This window comes from Desmodus rotundus, chromosome 10, assembly GCF_022682495.2.
Source record: "Desmodus rotundus isolate HL8 chromosome 10, HLdesRot8A.1, whole genome shotgun sequence".
In the NCBI taxonomy this organism is placed as follows: Eukaryota; Metazoa; Chordata; class Mammalia; order Chiroptera; family Phyllostomidae; genus Desmodus; species Desmodus rotundus.
In genome coordinates, this window is record NC_071396.1 from 68,867,200 (window position 1) to 68,873,949 (window position 6,750).

General features: G+C 38.1%; 1 pseudogene; it reads right to left on the reverse strand.

Moving 5' to 3' along the window:
• Positions 1 to 5,281: 5,281 nt before the first annotated feature.
• Positions 5,282 to 6,096, reverse strand: LOC112322952 (large ribosomal subunit protein uL30 pseudogene; annotated as a pseudogene).
• Positions 6,097 to 6,750: the final 654 nt, after the last annotated feature.

Here is a 6,750-nt window from a genome sequence, read left to right on the forward strand (position 1 = left end):
TTCAATTTCTTGCTGTTGTTCTTCTCCTTCTGGTACCCCTATAATTCAGATATTGGAACATTTCAGGCTGTTCCAGAGTTTCCTAAATCTCTCTTCACTTTTTTGAATTTTGTGTCTTCATTCTGTTCCTGTTGGATGTTTATTTTTCTCTTTTGTTCCAAATTGTTGCTTTGAGTCCTGGTTTCCTTCCTGTCACTGTTGGTTCCCTGAATATTTTGCTGTATTTCATTTTGGGTATTTTTCATTTGTTCTTTCATTTTTCAACTGAGCTCAGTAAGTTCTGTGAGCATTTTGATTACCAGGGCTTTAAATTCTCCATCAGATAGGTTGGCTCTCTCCTCATCGCTTAGCTCTCTTTCTGAAGTTTTGCTCTGTTCTTTCATTTTGGCCCTATTTGTTTGTCTTGGCACACCTGTTAAGTTGCAAGGGGGCAGGGCCTTAGGTATTCACCAGGGTGGGTCAACTCTCCTTGCTGTGCTTCTGCGGGGCTGCCTATGGGGGAGGGGCCAGAGAGGGAACAATGCAGCTCCTCTGCTGGTCTCTAGCCCACTTTCCAATAAACTCTGCTGTGAGAATGGGATTTTCTTCCACCCTGGCAACCTCTGTAGTCCACAGCTGCTCTGAGTCTCAGTTTTCCCTTAAATCAGCCCCACCCTCAAAGCCTTCTGCCTCACCCAGGCTTCTCTCTGTCCACAGCCTTACCAGTCTAGTTGTTCTGTCTGACTGTTTCTTTAATTCTGTGGTTGTTGGAGTTCCATACAGCTTGATTTCCTGGCACTTATGGTTGTTTATTGATTTTAGATTGGTTGCTATCCTCCTTTTGGTTGTGTGAAGGAGGAAAGGGTTTCTACCTACGCTTCCATCTTGGCCGGAACTACCTGCTTTAGTTCTTTTTTATTTTTATCGTTGACAGGAGCCTTTGATCTTCCCAATGTCCGCATCATACTTTCTTAGCTTGCTGGGTGTATGAGAAAGCACATTTGCACATTTAGAAAAGTTAGTCATTGCAATGTGCCTGCTTGCATATTATTGAGTGACACATTTAGGAAACACAAGGCATACGATTAATGATTACTTACTAAGCATGTATGTTAAGATGAATATTTTCACAACAAGAAAGGTACCATTTGCCTCTCTTAAACTGTATACCTTAAAATGCAGTAGAGCAACCAGTAAATGTGATTACTGAGTAATCTTTATTTTCTTCCTGTACTAAAATATATTTCATTCTTCAAAATACATATAATTTATCAGTAATTTTTTTAAATTCTTAGTTTTGTTTACACTAAATCAAGTACAGAATTAGAAAAGCCTTTAAAATTGTAGTTATTTTATAATTTTATAGGATAAATTGGGGGTCAGAGAATTTAAATGCCTTACCCAAGGTCATACAGAAATCAAGATCTTCTGCTTCCTTAGGCTATTTTTTTTTTACTACACTGTGCTGCCTCTCTTACCAGATTTAGAGTGTTATTTATGAGAATATGTTGTTTAAGTTTTGTCTGAATATATCTACCAAAATAGTAGTGGGATTTAAAAAACCTAAAATAGGGACAGAATCCAATTTATTAGCATGTTTTGCCAGCCACATATTGTTCTACTGACATTAAATTCCTCAGAAAATATAGTCCATAGCCCTTCTGAGGCACATTCCAAATCCATATAAGATATAAAAGATATGATCAGTATTTAATGATATTTTAAAAAACAAAGCTTATAGTAAAACAAAACTGAGTCATTTTCCCATACTTAACAGTAAACTAGATTGAACTATTTGACGTTTTCATCCACTTTCAAAAATAATCAGTGATGCAGCTCTGAAGACTGAGGTGTAGACCATGTATTACAGTGTTATCATTTCTGGAAGAATTGTTAGCACAGTAGATAATGTAATTCGGGGAGCATAAATTAACTTGCAAAGAAAATAAAGGGAAGGAGGATTCTATTCAAATGTATGAATAGCGGAGATGCCTTAAGAAGCTAAGAATGGTGATGGATAGCAAGGTTTCTGAGATGGTAATGATGCTTCCAAAAGATTGTCAGTTTCGAGTAGCAGTAATCCACATGGACCAGGAGAGAAGAGAGTTCAAGGATTTCAGAGGCTGTAAAGGATGTTTCCTTCCAAGGAAACAATAGTTGGAATGCAAGATGCATCTTTTTAAAAATAGCGAAGCCCATTTTCCCCCTGCCCGGCAGGTGAAAGAAAATCTCTGTGAAAGAAGGAACAGGGAAGGAACATTGAAGAGAGCCAGGAGGGCAGCCACTGTAAAAGCACACATAGTGTGAGGATGTGCGAACTCTGCCGCAGAGGAGGAGGCCTAAGTGGTAGAGCCCTGCACTCACCAATGAGACTCCCAGAAAGGGCAGAGGTGGGGAGGAGCAGCATAGCATAGGGGCTGTGCGCTCAGACTGTCTGCCTTCAAATCTGGTTCCATCACTTTCCAGCTGAGGGACTTTGGGCAGATCGCAGATTTATGTGGAGGATTTAATGGAGTAATTCATGTAAAGTGCTTAGCTGGGTGTATGAAACCTAGTTATTTCTTATTAAATGATAAGTCATTCGTATCTAGAAAGGACAGGCATTTTGTGAACGTTTATTCTCTTCCTAAATTTCTTATGGTGAGTTTTCTTAAAACTACCCACAAGAAGTCTTGGAGGCCCAGAAATCCAAGAGGTGGCCCCTAGGCAAAGAGAATTTAGTGATCTCTTGCAGTGGGATTGATATTTTAATGAAAAGTAATGTATGAGTTTGCCTTGGTTGTTATAACAAAATTCTACTAACTGAGTGGCTTAAATGAAAAAACCCATTTTGTCACAGTTCTGGAGGCTGGAAGTCCATCAGCTAACTTAACCCAGGAAATATAAAACAGGTGGAGAAGGGTTCATTTCTCCTGAAGCTTCTCTCCTTGGCTTACAGATTTGGCTAGTTGGGTCCTCACATGGTCTGCGTGTTTGTTTCCTAAACTCCTCCCTTTATAAGGGAAACAGTCATATTGGATTAGGGCCCACCCATGTGAAGTCATTTTACTTTAAGTATCTGCTTAAAGGCCCTATCTTCAAACACCATCACATTCTGAGGGACTGGCAGTTAGGACTTCAACATACCAATTTTATGCAGAAGCAGTTCAGCACATTAGTAAACATGCACGCCTATGTCATCAGTTTAGTTAGCAAATATATATAAATAATCACCTGTGGTATTTTAAAAAATTATTTCAAATTAATTCTTTTGTTTCCAACTTTTTATCAAAAACTCCATCCTATTGTTTATGAGGTAACCCCTAAGTAATAATATATTTTAAAAGTTCAAGAGCTCTCACCTTTACTCACAAGGGCTGGCTTGAACCTTGTATCACCCACATAAGAGGTTTTGATCTCTGGATCTCTTAAAGTCTACTCCTTTGTCTACAAAATGGGGATAATAATCTCTACCAGAAAGGGTGGCTATACATATGAGATGAGGCAATGTACACAAGGCAATGTAGTAGGAATTCAAGGAATGTTCTCTTTGTTTAAGTGTACAACTAAACTGGAGTACAATCTATTGATGCGTAGTCATGAACTTGGTGCTTAGGCAGAAAATACTATGAACTATGTGGGTCATCAGTTACAAAATAATTTCCAACAAGGAGTTGGAAATGATGGCTGGCTTCCACCCCAAGCACCCTCCTTGAACCATGAGGTAGAAACCGTGTGTTGAGGATGGCAGACTAATGTGATTGAAGAAGCTTCATCCCTAATAACTCAGGAGCCCTCATACAAGCTCGAACAGCCCAACTCTGGGCTTCAGTTACATGGAAAAGAAATTAACTTCTGTCTCGTTTAGACCACTGTTCTTTTGGATTTTTGGCCTTCACAGTTAAGCCTAATCCTAACTGACATAGAAGTTTTATTATCTGAATAATACAGAGTTTACTATATAACCTTAGTACAGTGTCTATACATAGAGTCTAATAAATTGTACCTATTGTTATTGTGATATGAATGTAAATTCATAAATGCAAAAAAAGTAAAAAATTTAGAACACACACATTCACAACATTACATTTCTCTATACAAGTTACACAAAGCTAGAAAATGAGAGATATTATTTGATTCTTAAAATTTTTTTCAATTGATCATAAGATATTACTTTAAAAATTATATCTTCATGGGAAAAGAAGTATAAGAACAACAACAACAAAAATACCATACCCCTGCCTATAAAGAGTAAACGAAGAGAACTAATAGAGTTAGCAACAACAAATACGTAGGTGCCTAGCACTGTGTGTTGTACTTATTATAACCAGCTCATTTACATACATTAACTCACTTAGAACAATACATATTTTATTATAATACATGTTTTACAGAAAGGAAACTGGAATATAGAGAAATAAAGTAGCATTCTCAAGTTCAGATGCACACTAGAACTTTCTCTTTCTTGAAGTGCATACATACACACATTCTAAAATGCGACTAAATCCCCAATAAAACAGACAAAAATTCAGTTATTGTTAATTCAGGTTCTGAAGTAGATATAAACATGAGTATTGAAAGACGGAGCTTAACATTATTCATTAAAGATGAATAAACCTGTTGGATAAATTAAATTATAAAGTAAAATATAACAAAATAAGTAAATTCATATTTTTAAATCATAATTGAAACAACAATTTATCCTTCACTGAGTTCATGCTTTGAAATACTCCCTTAGTTTCAAATGCTTAGCAACAAATGGATAAAGAATAAATATATCTTAAAAAAAGAAAAAGGTACCCGGAGAAAGTCCAGGTTCATAAGCAAATAAAATCCTTCAGTGTATCAAAACCGTAAGTGCAACTCAGAGCCGTGAATAGGAAGGAAGACAATCACTAAATTTGCTCCAGGTCTGGAATGAAGATGTGATGGTCACAGATTCCAGTTTCTGACAGGAGGAGATGGGCCGAAGAGCCTTCACAGGTGGTGGGACCAGAGCAAGCTGGGGTGGGGCTCCCACATTCCAAAAGGAGGCTGAAGGAAAGGGCTGCTGCCCACCTTCTCAATCTGAATTTTATCAAGCTAAGGGCCTACACAGGTGGGAGAACAGACATAGCCCGGCAGCTGGGAACTCAACCATGCCAACCACCAGCTATAGGATATGTGCTATTCCCCAAATTTCTAAGACATTGTAAGAACTCAAAATTGGAAACGTGGCTAACTGATGCATGAAATAAATACAATTTTTTTAGAACTTGATAGACTTATTCTAAATATGTGTGTATCCACACACACATACACACACAAGGCAAAGAGCCAAGAATTGACATCAAACATTTTCTTTTTCAATTTTAAAGCAGTTTCTGTTTATTAACTGACCAGATTACAAAAATGACCATGGTAGATACCTTAGTTCACCCTTCTAATAAGCCTGTTGATCTGGTCCTCCCTGTTGCCAGCATCTCCACCTTCTACAAAATGGTGGTCTTTTTCTTCATTCCACCTCGTGAAGAAGATAATTTGGAGGGCCACAGGAAGTTGTTTGCTTCTTTGAAGCGTTTTCCAACCGTATAGAACTCATGAATCATATCCTCCATGCAGATGATGCCATATTTACCGAGAGATCGAGCAATCAATGCGTTATCTGTCAGGGCAATTTGTTTTTTTGTTGATCTCATAACCATGCTTGTAGATCAATTCATTTACTGACTTCAGGTTAGGGTACCCCCATGTAATATATGGCTCCACAATCCTCAGCATGTTCATCAAAGCCTTGTTGAGCTTAACGACAGTGCCATTGAAGATCTGGTGAAGGTGAAGAAGCTGCAGCACCTTTCGGACATTTGGGCTCACACCATTGATGCCTCTGATCCCGATGACAAATGCCAATTTGGGTTCTGCAGGTACATAGAAGTTGCCAGCTTTTCTTGCCATTCTAGCCATTTGAATCTCAGTTCTGTACATCTGCCTGTGATAGTGCTTAGCTTTTTCATAGATAAGCTTCCTCCTGGCCTTTTGAAGCATCTTTTGGGCAAATTTCTTTCTCAGGCACTTGATTTTTGGCTCTGTGAAATTCCTTCGCTTTCTCTTAAGGGTTTCTGGCCCAGCAGGAACCTTCTTCTCTTCTGCACCCTGCATGGTTCCAGCCAGAAAAAAGACCAACATTAAACTTTTGAAGAACAAAAGGAGGGATAATCCTATCAAATATCAGGCTTGTAATAAAGCTAAAGTTTTGTGAAAGAGTATTTTACCAATGAACTAGAAGAAAGAATCCCAGAGAACAATTGTATATACGGAAGTTAGATGGCAGAAATAGCAAACTAATGAGAAAGGAGGGGTTCTGACAAATGACAGAAAGATGTTCAATATCACTTGCAGTTGTGAAAATTAAAACTCACAGATTAGTGAAAAAAATAACCATTTTGCATATCAATTGGGGAATAAAAAGCCAATCATGTCATTTCTAGGTATACACATTTAAATTGTAGGTATTTACACAGAATCTGTGTGTGTATGTATATACGAGGTCTGTCCAGAAGGTATCCAGCCATGTACTATGAAAAGTAGAGACTTTTATTGAAGAAGATACAAGATACAAGAAACATTAGGCAATGACACCTCAATCCATTTCAAAGTAGGCACCTTGGGACCTCACACAGTCCTCCCAATCGTCATCAGCTGCCCCATCATGCTTCCCTGAAACTCATTAATGGTCTGATATCTCTGCCCTTTCAAAGGTGATTTTAGTTTGGAGGAAAGCCAGAAGTTGCAGGGCACCAAATCTGAGCTGTA